The 19,511-nt window shown below is 36.4% G+C and overlaps 1 non-coding gene across 1 annotated transcript; it reads left to right on the top strand.

Moving 5' to 3' along the window:
- Positions 1–13,370: 13,370 nt before the first annotated feature.
- LOC142174011 (small nucleolar RNA R71) lies at positions 13,371–13,477 on the top strand. Its single transcript, XR_012703380.1, has one exon. It is a non-coding gene; the product is annotated as a small nucleolar RNA R71 (small nucleolar RNA).
- The last annotated feature ends 6,034 nt before the right edge of the window (positions 13,478–19,511 follow it).

The raw sequence follows: 19,511 nt of genomic DNA, 5'->3' as shown, positions 1-19,511 counted from the left end.
TTTTGGGGCTTCAACAGCCTTACTCTTTACACAACCAGCATACCCAAATCCCAGGCTCACGAGGACGATTAGAGTATACCTGAATCCAATGCCCAGGTCCAACAACACCCACGGACCAACTAGACCCAAATGAATGACTTACTTCCCCAATTAGATTCCAAACTTAACCATACAAGTGCCAAACTATAAACTGAATTAAATAAACAACTTTTGAAGCTTACATACAGTAGTTTCTAACCTAAGGCACATAGATAGGAACATATGAAGCTTAGGAAAGCATACAAGACATACATAAGGTGGACTCATGTTGTATTTCCAGAATTAAGTTCAGATTGAACATCACAGGTTAGAAAATCATTCCATGTTTCAAAGTAAAACATGATCCAGATTGAGCCTAAGAGACTTCAGATACAAGAGTTTTAACATGAAAGTCTTACAGCATCATAGACACGAATCAAGTGGAATAGCAGTCTTCACATGGAAGTTACTAGCAAGAGAGCCTAATGAAAGTATGATCACAAATAGTATAACAAATAGGTTGGTGGCATGGTCTACAATAGTTGACAAGCAATCACTCAATTGAACATGGAAACTTAACATGTTGAGTATCAGTCATAGTACAAAAGGTTCAAAACACTACCAGAACTCATGATAAGTGAAAATATATCAACTCTAGATTAACAGGACATGCAGGCACTAAGGCATGGCCATATATAGGAGAAGAGGCTAGATATTGAATTTCATCATAGATGTCTTAGGAAGTATTAAAGAACACAGGATTGAACAAATCAGGGAGCACGCATTAAAGTTTGCAAATAGCATGGAAACATGTCATGTATAACAGTATAATCATGAATTAACCCTAGAAAAATAGCAAGTTGAGCATGAATGATTCCAAAGGAATTAGAACATATTCTAGGCATAAATTGGTTTGTCACAAGAATCTAGAACAAGGCAGGGAGATGAACTCACGACAAATAGCAGATATGAGTACTCAGACACACAAACACACTAGGCTAACACACGCTTATTGAGAGACACACTACTACAAAAAAGACTTTTGGCGGCAATTATTTAGCGAAAATAAGGCAATAGTTGCTAATAAATTCTTTAAGCTGAAAAATTAGTGGCACATGACTATTAGCTAGTAAAGGATATCTTTTTACCGGCAATAAAAATATAATTGCCATTAAAAATAACTAATTGAATTTATTTTTTTATTATTTTAACTTTTCCCTTCACGCTTAAAGAGAAACATCTTCCCTCCAATTTGTTTGGGCGAGATTTATCGGTTCCCTCCAATTCAAAAAGTTTAGGAAAATACTGGACGAGATTACCGGTTCCCTCCAATTCGAAAAGTTTAGGAAACCATTGGACGAGATTATCGGTTCCCTCCAATTAGAAATGTTTAGGAAAACATATTCCCTTTAATAGAAAGGGATACCATCGCTGCCACAGGGAAACCTAAATTGTTGTTGCGTCAATGGCCTGCCATAGTCTAATAGTCCTCGTCGATTCTTTTCCAGGTAAGTTCTCTCGTCCCTGTTACCTTCTCATCTTCCCCTGTTAATTTCTGTTCTTCCCCTGTTAAATCGATTTCTTGCAATCATTTTGCAATATATTTTAGATTGATGCTGCTCGATTATTTACATCTTAGAAAACTTTGATTTCTAGACTTCATGTTTGGCTGTAGATTTTAAATATGCTGTGAATTTCTGAAAGTATAGCTTTTTCTGTATTTGCTAAGTCATTTGTGATATCCGACTATTGTTAGATTGATAGTTCACTTCGATATTGTCGTTGTGCATTTCTTGCATCGTAGCATGATAGCATGAGGACCCTTTTTCTAGACAGTGGGATTGTTTTCTCTTCTCGTGTATGTTGCTGCAATTTATACATCTGGAATCTAGTACAGTACTTGCATTTTCATACAATATACTATAATTTTTGGGCACAGACCATTCTATGTGTCCATTATCATATGCTGTCTTTACTTGTCTGATGAATTTTGATAGTATCCCTAGCTGTTTCCTCCCATTGGTTTACAGTAGCATGTTTTGGTTATGTTGTTGCCCCTTAACTTCATCAATTGAGTCATTGATTCCATTACGATAACCCTTCTAGTGGTAATTCATGGACACAGTAACATCACCTGTACAACAAGATAAAACAGTTAACTCCAAAGTTCTGTACTTTACAAATGCACTGCTTTTTCCCAGAAGTTTGTTTATCCTCCTATTGAATCCTTTCCTTTCATGAAATCCATCCTGGGTTGTTATACTATTGTATCGCATTGAGAATTTACTCCACAATGTTTCCATTGTGCCCTTTTTCTTTTGCCAAAGTCTGTATGTTAGTTGGTCTGCATCGCACAGATTGTCCAGCCTTAAAATATTTGTATAATTTATAAGTTTAATAATTCTATTCTTAAAAAGTTTATGAACCATTATGGTGAAAATTGGCAAGTTGTCTTTGGCTAGATTTCTTTCTCATTTACATGTTTGTACTATGATGGCTATGATCTGTTTATAAATAGAAAAATATTCCATATCGATTCAGCCCCCATGTAGTAGCCACATGTCACTGCAATCATCGTCTTATTGTTAAAAAAGTCCACACCCTTTTAGGCTTTGCATAATTTGTTGAATTTTATAAGTTTATTTACTCTGTCTCTTTCTTGTCATGTTTGGTTTAAGTAGTCTTTAACTGAAACTTTATATGGATGATTTCATCGCAATTATATTGCCTTTTTTAATTTATAATTGTATACTTTTAATATATAAACTAACTTATATTCCATTTAGCTTTAGAACTAGTTAAACTTACGCTCAATAAACAAAAGAGCTAAAAACAAATTGGTAATAATGAAGTATATATCTGAAAATTCAACAAATATGTGTAGTAAGTTTTGAAAATTTTAAAATATATGATATATGGTTCTTCTATAAAAAATAAGTTTAATAATTCTATGCTTAAAGGATTTATGAACCAATATATGAGAACCATAGAAGAAGTGTAACTTATAAGTTTAATAATTCTATTCTAAAACAAATTGAACTAATATGTGAAAATCATAGAAGAAATTAGAGATAGTTTGACTGTTCAATAGTTTAATCGTTAAAATGATAGTTTTAATAGATTTATATTTGGTAGTTTCAATTGTTAAAATGATATCTTTGAGATGTGGAATTACCTACTAATAGGATGGTTATTTTATTTTGAACTACCTTTTTGATTAGATTCTCCTTTTTACTAACAAATTTGTAGCTCTTGCAGTAATTATTGAAATGAAAGGAATATCTTGATCGCCATGGACAATCCTAAAAATAAAAGATGGATGTATTGTGATAGAGTTAGTAAAGAATATTTGGACGGAGTAGAAGATTTTTTAAATCATGCCTTTTCTAAAAAAACAACGTGGAGAAAACATTTCATGTCCTTGTACGGAGTGTGTGCTTATCCATCAAGCAAATCGGGCTAAATCATATGATCATCTTGTGATTAATGATATTATAATGTCATATGATACTTGGTTTTGTCATGGAGAGTCTCTAAAGGGATCAAACAATGCTGGAGAAAATATCCACAGCCAGTCAACTCTAAGGGGAGATGATATGCGAGGAATGATACATGATGCATTTGGAGGTGTTACACAATTCATGGATACTGACATTAGTGAAAGCGGTGGCATGGAGCAAAACGTACAAGAGAACACTGCTCATCCATCTGGAAATCAAGCTCATCCAGAGGTGGATATGTTTGAACGGCTCATGAAGGAGGCAAATGAAGAACTGTATCTTGGATGTAAGAAGTTTAGCAAATTGTCCTTTTTGCTGCATATGTATCGCATAAAATGCACGTTGAAATGGTCAGATGAATATTTTAATTATTTGCTTGGACTATTGAAAGATGCCCTTCCTGAAGGAGACAAATTGCCTCCTTCTTTCTATGAGATCAAAAAGATAGTTGAAGGCTTGGGCTTAAAGTACGATCCAATTTATGCTTGTCCTAACGATTGCATGTTTTTTAGGAAAGAGTTTGCTAATAAGAATGTTAATAAATGCAAAGTTTGTGGGGCTTCTAGATGAAAAAATAATGCTAGAAAAATTCCAACCAAGGTCCTAAGGTATTTTCCTTTAAAACCAAGGCTACAGAGATTGTTTATGTATTCAGAAACTTCTAAAGCAATGCGATGGCAGCGAAACAAATGGAGTTCTACGACATCCTGCAGATTCTGAAGCTTGGACAAATTTTGATAGTAAATATCCCAAATTTACTGGAGAACCTCGCAATGTGCGCCTAGGATTAGCTTCTGATGGGTTTAATCCATTTGGCACAATGCGAATTGTACACAGTACATGGCCAGTGATTTTAACGCCATATAATCTTTCACCATGGATGTGCATGAAATAAGAGTTCTTCATATTGTCCTTACTTATTCCTGGACCAAAAGCTCCTGGCAATAATATTGATGTCTTTTTACAACCTTTAATAGAAGAGTTAAATGAATTATGGGATGTTGAGATAGAAACATATGATGCCTCTGCTAAGGAGATATTTCAAATGCGAGCAACTCTCATGTGGACTATAAATGATTTTCCTGCATATGGTACTCTCTCTGGATGGTGCACTTATGGTCGGTTTGCATGCCCTACTTGTAACATAAACAATTAATCTAGAAGGCTCACACATGGCAGAAAGTTTTGTTACATGGGGCATCGACGCTTTTTGAAGTCAGGACACAAATATCGGAATGATGCAAAATCGTTTGATGGTACTAAAGAAACAAGACCTGCATCTTGTCCAGTATCTGGGTCACTATTGTTGAATTAATTTAAATATATAAAATTTACTCTCGGCCAGTCGAATGAAGGGGTAAGTGGAGTGATGAAAAACACATGAAAAAAGAGGAATATTTTTTTCGATCTTCCTTATTGGAAGTCTAACTTGGTGCGCCATAATCTTGATGTGATGCACATAGAAAAGAATGTGTGTGATAACTTAATTTATACATTATTGGATCTTGGTAAAAAGTCTAAAGATAACTTAAAAGCTCGATTGAACTTGAAGGAGATGAAAATAAGACCAAGTTTATGGCCTCAATATCGAGCTAGTGGGAAAGCATATCTTCCTCCTACATTTTTCACAATGTCTCAAAAGGAAAAAGAGTTGTTTTATGAAGTACTACAAAATGCCAAGTTTCCAGATGGTTATGCGTCTAATATCTCATGTTGCATTCTCAAACGAAAGATATTTGGGTTAAAAAATCATGATTGTCATGTTATAATGCAAGAACTTCTTCCCCTTGCCTTGAGGAGATCAGTAGCTAAAAGAGTTAGTTCCATTTTAATTGAACTATGCACATTCTTCGTGTTCTTTGTAGCAAAGAACTAAAAGTAGAAGAGTTAAAATTACTTGAAGAAATAATTCTAGAAACATTGTCTACTATGGAGAAACATTTCCTCCCAGGATTCTTTACTGTTATGATACTTTTGGTAATTCACTTGGCAATTGAGGCTAAACATGCGGGGCTAGTATATTATCTCTGGATGTACCCAATTGAGAGGTATGAAGAATATAACCGAAACTTTATTGTATATCTTTAGTTGTTAAATATTATAATATCAAACTAATACCATTATTTTATTCCATAGGTATTTGTGTACTTTAAAATCATATGTTCGTAATCGAGCATGTCCATAAGGTTTAATAGTATAAGCATACATAGCAAATGAGTGTATGGCATTTTGCTCACGATATTTGGAGGGTGGAGATTCAAGGACTTATTATTCAAGAAAATGTGGTGATGAGATTGAGCATGAGACTAGTAAAGAAGAATGTCTTTTTCCACTGTTGGGGAGTAGTACGGTGTTGTAGATGTATTTGAGTTGGATGAGAAAACAAGGTTGCAAGCATATCGACATGTGCTTTTCAATTGCGAGTTAGAAGTGGTTGAGAATTATAAAAAGTAAGTGTTATATCTATTATTTAATATATGTATATTACTAAATTGATAACAAAATTAATATATGCGAGTTACATGAATAGGGAACATATTGCTGAAATCAAGAGATCACATCGTAAGAGTCGTTTGACTCAACATCAACTTGATCGTGTGCATTTCGATACATTTCATGAGTGGTTCAAGGAGCAAGTAAGTAGTAGGACTAAGTCATTGGTTACGTTAAATTATTTTCCTTGTAGAGATATCCGCATTTATAGTTGTATCTTTTATTTGGTTAGGTAATGGAGCTTGGAGACACATCTAACATCTTAAAGGATGTTAAAGTCCTTACACAAGGGTTGAGTTACATTCTGAAAAGATTTAATACGTTCGATGTAAATAACGGGTATCGTTTTCGAATGAAGCAAAGTGAATAATTAAAGGTGACACAAAATAGTGGTGTTATGGTCGTTTCAAAGACTAAAAGTTATGCAAGTACAAGTGACAATACTCCAAAGCCTGTAAATATCATATATTATGGCAGATTGAATAGTATTGTGGTATTAAACTACTATGAATAATTTAAGGTTGTCTTATTTAAGTGCGATTGGGTTGATGCAACCAAAGGTAGAGGAGTTAAGGAAGATGAATTGGGTTTCACACTTGTGAATTTCTCACACCAAACAGACTCTGACGATCGAGAACATCATGAGCCTTTTATTTTTGCAGAACAAGCCCAACAAGTAATATTTGTACAAGATCCTGAAGATCATGAATGGTTTTTCCCTAGTTTAATTAAACCTCGAGATATTTTTAATATGGGAGAGGAAAATAGTTTGCAGTTTGAGTCATCAATGGAGAGTGATGCCACTGACTTGGCTCTCTTAGAAAATACTCGTGTCTAGAAGATGAGTATAATGATTAGGTAAGAAGTGGTGTCGATGGGATAGTAATTGATACAAACGTACATTCTCAAGCTTCTCCAAATGATGGTAAAGCTAGTATTGAGGGAGGAAATGAAAATGAAAATGAATATGATTCTAAATAAGATAGGTGGAACTTATAGAATATTTTTCTTACAAGTGTTATTTAAGAACTTCTTGTGATTTTTTTACTGTAAATATTTGAATAAATATACTTTTTTGCTTTCAATTTGAGTCATTTTATAGAAGATGCATGTTAGTCAGATACGGATTTTTCATGTTTGTATTAGTTGATTTGAGTCAATTCTTTGTGCTTTCTTTTACTTATATTTTGCTGCTTGTAACCATTGTATTGTAATATGCTAAGGTGTTATTATCGCTGGACAATAGTTTTTGCTGGTGCATCTACACTTTTTATCTCTTTAGCTATATCTATCGCAAGGCTTTATTCGTGTGCACGAATTGCTATTCATTGTTTTTCACGGGTTGAGATGAGGATGATGTTTCCTCCTATTTTGCGTGACCTGCTGATTGGTTGGAGTTAATTTGGTACTAGTATAACTTAATGCATATAGATAATTTCTTTATTTTGGAAAAGGAACTATGCAAACTAGAGGTCGCAACCGACTGGTAATTGAACAAGATTATGATGAAGATGTGAGACCTTATATTGAGCACTTGATGGATGGTCAAAACTACTCTAGAGCCCAGCCATATATTGAGCAGTTGATGGATAGTCAGAACTACTCTGATGCCCAAGCATATGATGGTCAATCTAATGAATTGAATAGTTCTGATGGTGGCACTGAGATTCAACATGATGACGATTCAGGTAATGCTTCTGTAGTATTACACGATTGTATCTGAAGGCTATTGTCAGCACGATTATATTTATATTCTTAGGATGCAATGACCATGCCTCCTTGTTAAGTGAAGACGTTGTTACTGAGACTTCTATGAAGAAATAAATATAGGTTATTTTTCAGGGATACTAGTATGTCTTTGTTTTGAGTCCCGTAGATCGAATATTGTTGTAGTAGCTTTTATTTCACTGTTATTTTAATGATTTTGAAGTTGCCTTCTTGTTGCTGTTGTTCAAATTTAGTTATTGCAATCACTACAATTATTTCTTTCATTAAAGTTGCCAACTTTGGTCTTTACTCTTAGCTGCATTTATCTTTCCACTCTTTTTAAGAACAAGTGTTATTGCATATAAAATCCTGCATTTCTCTGATTAAGATTTTGGCTTAATTTTTTTGGTGCAAATCATTAATAAGAATATGATTGTTGAACTCCAGTTAATCCCTAGGACAGTTGTTTACTCTCTCTTCCAAACAATCAATTGATCATGCAATGCTCTTAGTTCTATGATTTGGAAAAAATCATCATCAACAGTCAAGATGAAAATTTTGTAATTTACTGTGAAAATCAATGTTGTATTCTGCTTCCAATAGTTTTACAGTGAAATTTTTTTGTTTGCTTTCAATTCACATCACAAGTGTTTACAAAAGTTATATCTTAACGATTCCCATCCTTACTTGATTCTTGGACTGTTGCAACTGTTTTACACTGCCTGGAGATTTCCTAGTTTTGTAACTTTTATCATGATCAATCTGTTACCCTTTCTTCATAATATCCTCCAGAACTTATTCATTCAACAAAGTCTCAAATGAGTTAGAGACAGTGACATTCTTTGCTGCACTAATCTGATTTTTGAGAGCTGGAACATTCCTTTTGCTAGGTGACAATTGGACACGATTAACTACTGACAAGCCTCTCCCTTTTGACTTATTCAAATCTTGAGAATGTGAGATTGGACCTGATGGTTTACCAACTAGATCACCAACTGCAGGAGTAGGTTAACAACCCCAACACTAGTTTGATAACCAACTGGATTCAAAGTAACAATAGCCTCCAACTTTGAGGCTACAGCAGCTCCTCCATCAGTTCCTGCTGTAGGCAACAACATATTTACATATGATCCTTGAACAACAATCTGTGAGTTATCACCATTAATTTTTGTTGATTCCAAACCCTTTCCATATGCAATCTGCTTCTCGGTCACAAGATCACTTCCATTAGGAGCAGGTGAAACATCGACAGGGTCGACTAGAACTGTAGCATGCGTAGAAACAAATATTGTATTTAGTGGCTTAATGACATCTGATCCTTGACCAACAACATGATATTTTACACCTTTATCTTCTGTTAATTCCAAGCATTTTCCAATAGCATGATCCACAGAAACATTAGCTACAGTCATCAGATTCACAGTAGCAACAGTTTTATGATTCCCTGGTTGCAAATTCAAAGTCTGTTGCTGCCTATAAACCTGCGTAACACCAGCTTTATTCTCCACTCGATCAGTGATAGCCTTAGGGACAACTTTAATATTTTGACCAGCTCATTTACCATCTACATCAGCTTCAATATGTATTTCATCAGCTGGAGATATGCCATTCAGAACTCCCTAAATAGCTATTGTACTACCTATCATTATGTTCTCTTTTTCATTCTAGGTAATTCAGAAGCAAAAAAGGTTTGTGGGCCTACTTTACTAAAAGATATTTAGAAACTTCCGTCATGGAAGATAATTGATGTGAAGTTTAATAATCGTAACCAAACTATTAGGAAAGAGGGCCGAAAGCTTGCTATCTTTCTAGGAATTATTGCCAGAACTCCAGAACTAACACCTCTACATGTACATGATTGGAGAAATCATGTCTATGAAGCCATTGATGTTCAAATAATAGCTGAAGCTTGACCATGGTTCTTCGTTATGTTATGATTTTGATTCTTTGTTATGCACGATCAAAAGAATGTAGTTGTTTCTACTTATAGATGTTAGGTGAGTGAGTTGGCTGACAGTGCACATAATCAGTGGGAATATTTTGAAAAATATTGAAGTAGAAAACATAACAATTATTCTATAATTTCAGGTCATACAGTCTGATGTTCGATAATTTAGCGGTTGGAAGATTTTAAAATGATGAAAAACTGCGAAAATCATTTGAAGACCATCATTCTGGATTATTACCATGATGACATTAGCTATTTAGTCCAAACAATATATTTTTATGTTTTAAGTTACTGTGATATTAATATCTTTGATTAGTACTTCCTTTTGTTTCTTAAGATCTAATGAGTTTCTTTCAATTAATATTAATATATTTTATTATTTGAGTCATATTCTATACAAATGTAGTAACTGTTATAAAATAAAAACTACAAAGCAAAGACAAGTATAGAGAGAAACTGATATATTATTCAAACTTCAAACTTATGTACATAATCAACTGAAAACTCCTCTATTTATAGAAGAAAGGAAGTAGCTGCGAGACTCTTCAGGAAGCAGCTGCAAGGCTTTTCTTTAGCTGCTTGTAAGCTGTCTGTATGAGCTGCTTGCAACTTGCCTGTTTAATAAGAAGCTGGTACAAATTATTTCATTGAGCTGCTTGCAACCTGCATGCATCAGCTGCTTGTAGATAAACTTCAACAGAGTACTAAATGGATAATCCTCTTTAGGAAGATTATCTATAGCGGAGTAATAAATGAACATCCACAATATAATTATTTTCATAACACTCCCCCTTGGATGTTCATTAAAAGGTATTGTTCCTCGTTAAAACCTTACTAGGAAAACCCCAGTGGAAAAAATTCTAGTGAAGGAAAAAGAGTACACATATTTAGTAATACGCATTTCTAGCTGCCTCATTAAAAACCTTATAAGGAAATCCCTGTGGGAAAAAACCTTAGTAAGGAAAAAACAGTACATCGCGTATTTTACTCCCCCTGATGAAAACCTTGTTTCAAATATTTGAGTCTCCGCATTCCAATCTTGTATACCATCTTCTCAAAAGTTGAAGTTGGCAAAGATTTAGTGAATAAATGTGCCGGATTGTCACTTGAACGGATTTGATGCACATCAATATCACCATTTTTCTGAAGATCGTGTGTGTAGAATAATTTTGGTGAAATATGCTTCGTTCTATCTCCTTTTATAAATTCTCCCTTCAATTGGTCTATGCATGCATCATTGTCTTCGTATAAAATTGTGGATCTTTTATCACACTCCAAATAATATTTTTCTTGAATAAAAGGAATCACTGATCTCAACCATGCGCATTCCCTACTTGCTTCATGAATAGCTATTATCTCAGCATGATTTGAAGAAGTAGCAACAATTGACTGCTTTGTGGAGCGCCATGATATGACAGTATCTTCACATATAAACACGTACCCAGTTTGAGATCGAGCTTTATGGGGATCAGATAAATAACCTGCATCTGTATAACCAACAAGATCTGCACTACCTTTGTTAGAATAAAACAAACCCATATCAAGAGTTCCCTTTAAATATCGCAAAATATGCATAATCCCATTCCAATGTCTCCGAGTAGGAGAAGAGCTATATATTTCTAGTAAATTAATAGGAAATGCTATGTCAGGCCTTGTAGAATTAGCAAGATACATAAATGCACCAATTACACTGAGATAGGGTATTTCAGGACCAAGGAGTTCCTCATCCTCTTCTTGAGGTCGAAACGGATCCTTATTCACTTCAAGTGATCGAACAACCATTAGTGTACTCAATGGGTGCTCTTTGTCCATGTAAAAGCATTTTAAGACCTTTTCTGTATAGGTAGATTGATGCATAAAGATCTCGTTTTCTAAATGTTCAATTTGCAATCCAAGACAAAGTTTTGTTTTTCCAAGATCTTTCGTCTCAAATTCTTTCTTAAGATATTCAATTGTCTTTTGGAGTTCTTCTGGAGTTCCAACAAGATTTATATCATTAACATAAATAGCAAGTATAACAAATTCTAATGTCATTTTCTTTATAAAAATACATGGATAAATAACATCATTTATGTAACCCTCTTTCAGTAAATATTCACTAAGGCGATTATACCACATGCGCCCAGATTGCTTTAAACCGTACAAAGATCTTTGTAATCTGATTGAATACATTTCCCGAGATTTCGAATATGCTTCAAGCATTTTAAATCCTTTAGGGATTTTCATGTAAATCTCATTATCAAGTGACTTGTACAGATAAGTTATAACCACATCCATCATATGTATTTCAAATCTTTCACGTAAGGCTAAACTGATGAGATATCGAAATGTTATGGCATCCATAATTGGTGAATATGTTTCTTCATAATCGACTCCAGGTCGGTGTGAGAATCCTTGTGCGACAAGGCGAACATTGTATCTTTCAACTTCATTTTGGTCATTCCTTTTTCGCACAAAAACCCATTTATGACCAACTGGTTTTACACTAGCAGGTGTTTCAACTACTGGTCCAAAGACCTCTCTTTTAGCAAGTACGTTCAATTCTGATTGAATTGCCCCTTGCCATTTTGGCCAATTAGATCTTTGTTGACATTCTTCGACAGATCGGGGTTCACAATCCTCACTATCTTGCATAATGTTAAGTGCAACATTATATGCAAAAATATTATCCACCACTATTTCAGATCGATTTAAATTAATCCCATCACCAGTAGAACTTATTAAAAGTTCCTCACTCACTTGAGTCTCGGGTTCATTGATTTCTTCAGGAATCTCAGAACTAATCTAATCTTGGGTCTCTTCAGGAGATCCCTTCATAATATCATTTTGATCATTTGTCGATTTTATTTTTCTAGGAATTCGATTTTTAGAACCCAAAGGCCTACCACGCTTCAGGCGTGCTTTAGGTTCACTAGTTCTTATGCTAGTAGATGGTCCTGCTGGGACATCAATTCGTATAGGTACATTCTCTGCAGGGATATGTGACTTAGTTATACTTTTCAAATCAGTAAATGTGTCTGGCATTTGATTTGTTATATTTTGTAAATGGATGATCTTCTGGAACTCCTGATTACATATAAGGGTACGTGGATCAAAATGAGATAATGATGAAACTTTCCACACAATTTCTCTTTTGATTTCCTTTTTCTCTCCCCCTAATTGTGGAAAATTTGTTTCATCAAATCGATAATCTACAAATCGAGCAGTAAATAAATCTCCCATCAATGGTTCAAAATAGCGAATAATAGAGGGTGATTCAAACCCAATATATATTCCTAACCTTCTTTGGGGGACCATCTTACTGCGCTGTGGTGGTGCTACTGGCACATATACAAAATATCCAAAGCCTCAAATGCCGAGGTGCTTCTGAGCCAATGCATTAAAGTTGTAATTTCCCATAGCATTTACTTCCTCAATTGAGGCTTCCCACTCATGAGTAGGGTGTCTTATTCCACATATGTCACAAGCTGTGTCAGGTCACTTTGTATTGTAGCCAAGGTCAGCTTCCGTATTTCTTTTGACATGGCATCAAGCTTTACATGCATAGATATATTAGCATTAACTTGGTGAACACCAGTTGATCTTCTTCTTTTAGCACTCTCAGAGGGCCACTTATTTGCATCTTCAAATAACTCATCAAGAATTGTAACTATCTCCTCTGGAGTCTTCTTCATCAATGGGCATCCAGTTGCATCCAGTGTTCAATTCCACTATGTTGACACTTTCGAACTATCTCCTTAAACCTCTCCCATACTTCAAAAATAGTTTCAGTCTCTTTCTGGCAGAAGTTATGGATATCTCATCTAAACTTACCCGTTTTAGCTGAGGAGAAATATTTATCAAGGAATTTCCTATTCATCTCCTCCCATGTTCTGATTGATCCCGTAGGCAAGCTTCGAAGCCACTGCTTTGCATTATCTTTAAGTGTGAAGGGGAATGCCCTTAAGTACACTGCATCTTGTGACACACCATTATATTTAAAAGTGTTCATAATCTTTTTGAAGTACATTAGATATGTATTTGGATCTTTATTCATCTTCCTTCTGAAGACACAGCAATTTCGAAGGGTTTGAAGCAACCCTTACTTCAATTCAAAATCGTTAGCTACAATTGGTGGTGGTCTCACATTTGATAAGCCTTGATTGTAGACCGGTCTAGCATAATCACCTAATGATCTCCCGGGCATGGGAGCTATGTTTCCGAATAGGTCTACAGCCAAGGGTTGATTTTGAGCAATATTCCGACCCCTCGCTTCTTCATAGATAATCTATGCATCTCTAATAGCTGCTTCCTCAGCATCCCGTGCAGCCTTTTTCCATTGTTGGGATACTTCTCTTGCAGCCAAATCCATATTATCATCAACGTTCCAGCCATAGTTTCTTTGGTTGAGGATTGCCAAACCTTTTCTAACGTCTCGGTGAGATTCCTTTCCTTCCTCAACTGTCGCAGTTGTTTTTCTATCTCTGGCTTATATGGTAGCACTTCTTTCGTAGAAGCTCAAGTCATGCACCAAATAAAGAGAATAAAATAGAAAAAGGAAAAAGAAAAGAAAAGAAAAGAAAAGAAAACTAAAACCTAATTCCTGAATTAGCACCAAAAACTATTTCAAACACTATTGATTGCCAATCCCCGGCAACGACGCCAAAATTTGACGAGCGCAAAACACACACTTAAATTCTGCTCGCTAATCAAATATAGTATAGTATAATATCGTATCCACAGGGATTGGATTTAAAGAGTATTCTCGTAGTTTCTAGCTTGGTTGTTATCCAAGATGATCCACAATTGAGATATATAAGATGCCTAACAAATATTAACTAAATCTAAAGCTATTGACTAATGACGATCGAAACAAGGAATAAGAAAAGAAGGTTATCAATGGGAGAAGATAGGGTTTTGATAGGATAGGTGCAAGATAATTGTCACGACCCGAAATTTCCCGATGACGGGACCATGATGGCGCCTAACATTTCACTTGCTAGGCAAGCCAATGTTAGAAAATCGTTAAACCAATTCCTTATTTCCATTCAGTAAATAACAATAATTAACTAAGATGAAATATAATAAGTACGGAATATTATAAAACTGTATTAATTACTACCACCCGGATCTGGAGTCACAATTCACGAGCATTCTAGAATTTACTACAAGTAACAGCCTGAAAGAAATACAATTGTCTGAATGAAAGAAAATAGTAGGACATAAAAGATAGACGGGGACTTCAAGGTCTGTGAACGCTGACAGATCTCTCGATCAACCTGAGCCGATATCAAAATCTGCACAGAAAGTGCAGCATCAGTAAAACCGACCCCATGTACTGGTAAGTGTCGACCTAATCTCGGTGAAGTAGTGACGAGTCTAGGACAAGACACCCACATATAACCTGAACAGTATAATCATGCTAGTGGCAACAACAGTAAATAATGAAATAACACAGAAATAATGGGAGGGGAACATATAGTGGGGGAATACAACATAAAGAATGAGAATAATGTAAAGACAGAATTAAACCAAAAATTCTTAAAGGAATTGAGCAATTAAGACATCAAGGAAAACTGCACAGCATCACCCTTCGTGCTTTTACTCTCAACCTCGCCAAATAATAAATAAGACTGCACGAAAAACTGCATGGCATCACCCTTTGTGCTTTTACTCTCAACCTCACTAAATAATAAATAAGATTGTAAGGCATCACCCTTCGTGCTTTTACTCTCTTCCTCACCATATAAATAAATCATACACGGCATCACCCTTCATGCTTTACACTTTTCCTCACAATATAAATAACTCATGCACGGCATCACCCTTCATGCTCACAATATAAATAAATCATGCACGGCATCACCCTTCGTGCTTTACACTCTTCTTCACAATTCAAAAAATCAGTAACAACGGATAGAGAGAAGATTCAAAAGGAAATCAACATTTCATCAATGATTACTTTCACACGTTAACATCTCAACCTCGAATCAATATTCACAATTTTATCGACCTTGGTGGAACCGGATACAAGTCTCCCAACATTTCAACAACAACAATAAGCATGGATAACAAGATTTAAGACTACAAATTTGCAAGAATGGAATTTCTCTCACATGCTATGACTCGACCACAACGTATAGATGCTCGTCACCTCAACTATACATCGTATTCAACAACACAACACGTAGCAAATACTCACACAATACCTATTCCCTAAAGCCAAAGTTAGACACAACACTTAACTTGCTACGAAGACCACTAAATTCTCAATCACAACTTTTCCTTTAATATCATCAATTATCACTAAAGGAATCAAATTTAATGCGTAATTACAGTTTTCCTAAGTTTTCCCAACAAAGGTCAAAAGCCGACCCCGGACCCGCTTGGTCCAAACTCGAGGTTCAAACAAAAATCCGTTTTGCCATTCTCCCTCGAGCCCGGATATATAATTGATTTTGGAATACGACCTCAATTTGAGGTCTAAATCCCCAAATTTCAAAATTCCTAAGTTCTACCCAAAAATCCCTAATTCTACCATGAAAATCCTAGATTCTAGGTTGAAATCTTGTAAAAAGTTGTAAAAGACTGAAAGAAATAAGTTAAGAATCATTTACCTATGATTTGGGGAAGAACTAGCCTTTGGAAAATTGCCTCTTGAAGTATAGGTTTTGAAAAATGGGAGAATGAATAAAGAATCTCGTCTAAGTCCAAAGTTATCAGCTGAAGATGTCGCATTTGCGACCTGAGCATCGCAAATGGGAAGCTCGCAATTGCGAATGGGCTATCGCAATTGCGAAGCCTTCAAAATCCTGCTGCCTCAGCAAATGCGAGGAAAGAGTCGCAACTGCGATCACTGACCTCGCAAATGCGGACAAAAGATCGCATTTATGATCCATACTCCTCCCAGACTCCCTTCGCAAATGCGAAGAAAAGTTCACAAATGTGAACACAGGCTGGCCCAGCTTCTCTTCGCATTTCTAATGAGAAGTTTGCAAATGCGACCTCAACAGTGATCGCAAAAGCCAACCCTGACCTCGCATTTGCGAGGTCTGAGGCCTGCAACACTGCTGAAGCAGACCAGCTATTTTTCTAAGTCCCAATCACTCCGTAGCCTATCCAAAACTCACCCGAGCCCTCGGGGCTCCCACCCAAACATGAACACAAGTCTTAAAACATCATACGAACTTGGTCGTGCGATCATATCGCCAAAATGACACCTAGAACTATGAATTTAGTACCAAATCAAATGAAATTCTGAAGAACGCTTTAAAATTTCTATTTTCTCAGTTGGACGTACGAATCACGTCAAATCAACTCTGTTTCTCACCGAATTTCACAGACATGTCTAAAATATCATAATGAACCTGTACCGGGCTCCGAAACTAAAATACGGACCCGATACTAATAATGCCAAATATCAATCAATTCTTAAAAATAATTAATTTCCAAACTTTTAATTTTCATCAAAAATTCATAACTCAAGCTAGGGACCTCCGAATTCGATTCTGGGCATACGCCCAGGTCTCATAATTCTATACGGACCTACCGGGATAGTCAAAGCACGGATCCGGGCCCATTTACCAAAAATATTGACCACAGTCAACTAAAATCAACTTTTAAGGCAAAAATTCTTATTTTCATTAGTTTTCAACATAAAAGCTTTCCGAAAACCTTCCCAGACTGCGCACGCAAATCAAGAAGGGTAAAAATGAGATTTTAAGGCTTAATAGCGCAGATTCGAGCTCTAAAACATAAGATGATCTTTTGAGTCATCACATTGTCCACCTCTAAAAATAATCGTTCATCCTCGAACTGGCATAGAAAAGTACCTGGGCTGGTGAAAAGGTAGGGATATCTATTCCGCTTATCGGACTCGGACTCCCAAGTAGCTGACTCAATAGGCTAACCTCTCCACTGTACTCGAACTGAAGGGTAACTCTTTGATCTCAACTGGCAAACTTGCCGAGCTAGAATTGCCACCGGCTCCTCCTCATAAGTCAAATCCTTGTCCAACTGGACAGAGCTGAAATCTAACACATGGGATGGATCACCATGATATTTTCGGAGCATAGACATATGGAACACCGGATGAATTGAGGATAACCTTGGAGGCAATGCAAGTCTATAAGATACCTCCCCCACTCTATCGAGGATCTCGAATGGTCCGATATACCTAGGGCTCAACTTGCCCTTCTTCCCAAATCTCATAATACCCTTCATGGGCGATACCCGAAGCAATATTCTTTCTCCAACCATGAATGCAATATCACGAACTTTACAGTTGGCATAACTCTTTTGCCTAGACTGAGCTGTGTGAAGTTGATCCTGAATAATCTTGACCTTATCCAAGGCATCCTGTACCAAATCGGTACCCAACAACCGAGCCTCTTCCGGTTCAAACCAACCAACTAGCGATCGACATTGCCTTCCGTATAATGCCTCATATGGAGCCATCCGAATGCTCGACTGGTAGTTATTATTACAAGCAAACTCCGCAAGTGGCAAGAAATGATCCCAAGAAACTCCAAAGTCTATAACACAAGCACAGAGCATATCTTCCAATATTTGAATAGTGCGCTATGACTGTCCGTCTGTCTGTGGATGAAATATTGTACTCAACTCCACCCGCGTGCCTAACTCACGATGTACAGCCCTCTAGAAATGTGAGGTAAACTGCGTACCTCGATCTGAAATAATAGACACGGGCACCCCGTGAAGGCAGACAATCTCACGAATGTAAATTTCAGCTAACCTCTCTGAAGAATAGGTAACTGCCACTGGAATGAAATGTGCTGATTTGGTCAACCTGTCCACAATGACCCAAACTGCGTCAAATTTTCTCTGAGTCCATGGGAGTCCAACAACAAAATCCATTGTGATACGCTCCCATTTCCATTCAGGAATTTCTAACTTCTGAAGCAAACCATCAGGTCTCTGATGCTCGTACTTAACTTGCTGACAATTCAGACACCGGGCTACATATGCAACTATATCCTTTTTCATTCTCCTCCGCCCATAATGTTGCCGCAAATCTTGATACATTTTGGCGGTACCTGGATGAATAGAATACCTGGAACTGTGTGCTTCTTCAAGAACTAATTCACGAAGCCCATACACATTAGGCACACAAATACGACCTGCATTCACAGAACCCCATCTCCCCCATAGCAACCTGTTTGGCATCACCGTGCTACACCGTGTCCTTAAGGACAATTAAATGAGGATCATCATAATGCCTCTCTTTGATGCGCTCATATAAAGAAGACCGAGTGACTGTGCAAGTTAGAACCAGACTAGTTTCTGAAATATCTAACCTCACAAACTGATTAGCCAAAGTCTGAACATCTGCAGCTAATGGCCTCTCACCAATCAGAATATACGCAAGACTGCCCATACTCATAGCCTTTTTACTCAAAGCATCGGCCACCACATGGGTGATACAGAATGGTGATATCATAGTCTTTCAACAACTCCAACCATCTTCTCTGCCTCAAATTAATATCTTTTTGTTTGAACAGATACTGAAGACTATGATGATAAGTAAATACCTCACACGAGACACCGTAGAGGTAATGCCTCCAAATCTTCAGCGCATGAACAGGATAATTCTTCTCGTGAACTTTCAACTGCCGTGACGCATATGCAATTACCTTGACATCTTGCATTAATACTGCACCAAGCCCAATGTGAGATGCGTCATAATATATTATATTCGATCCTGAACCTATGGGTAATTCCTACACTGGCGTCGTAGTCAAAGCGGTCTTGAGCTTCTGAAAGCTCAACTCACACACATCTAACCATCTAAATGGGATACCTTTCTGGGTAAATCTGGTCAATGGGCTTGGTATTGATGAAACCCC

The sequence above is a fragment of the Nicotiana tabacum genome, chromosome 2, assembly GCF_000715075.1.
Source record: "Nicotiana tabacum cultivar K326 chromosome 2, ASM71507v2, whole genome shotgun sequence".
Lineage (NCBI taxonomy): Eukaryota > Viridiplantae > Streptophyta > Magnoliopsida > Solanales > Solanaceae > Nicotiana > Nicotiana tabacum.
Note: the sequence above shows the minus strand (reverse complement) of the source record. Positions and strands in the feature narration are given on the sequence as shown.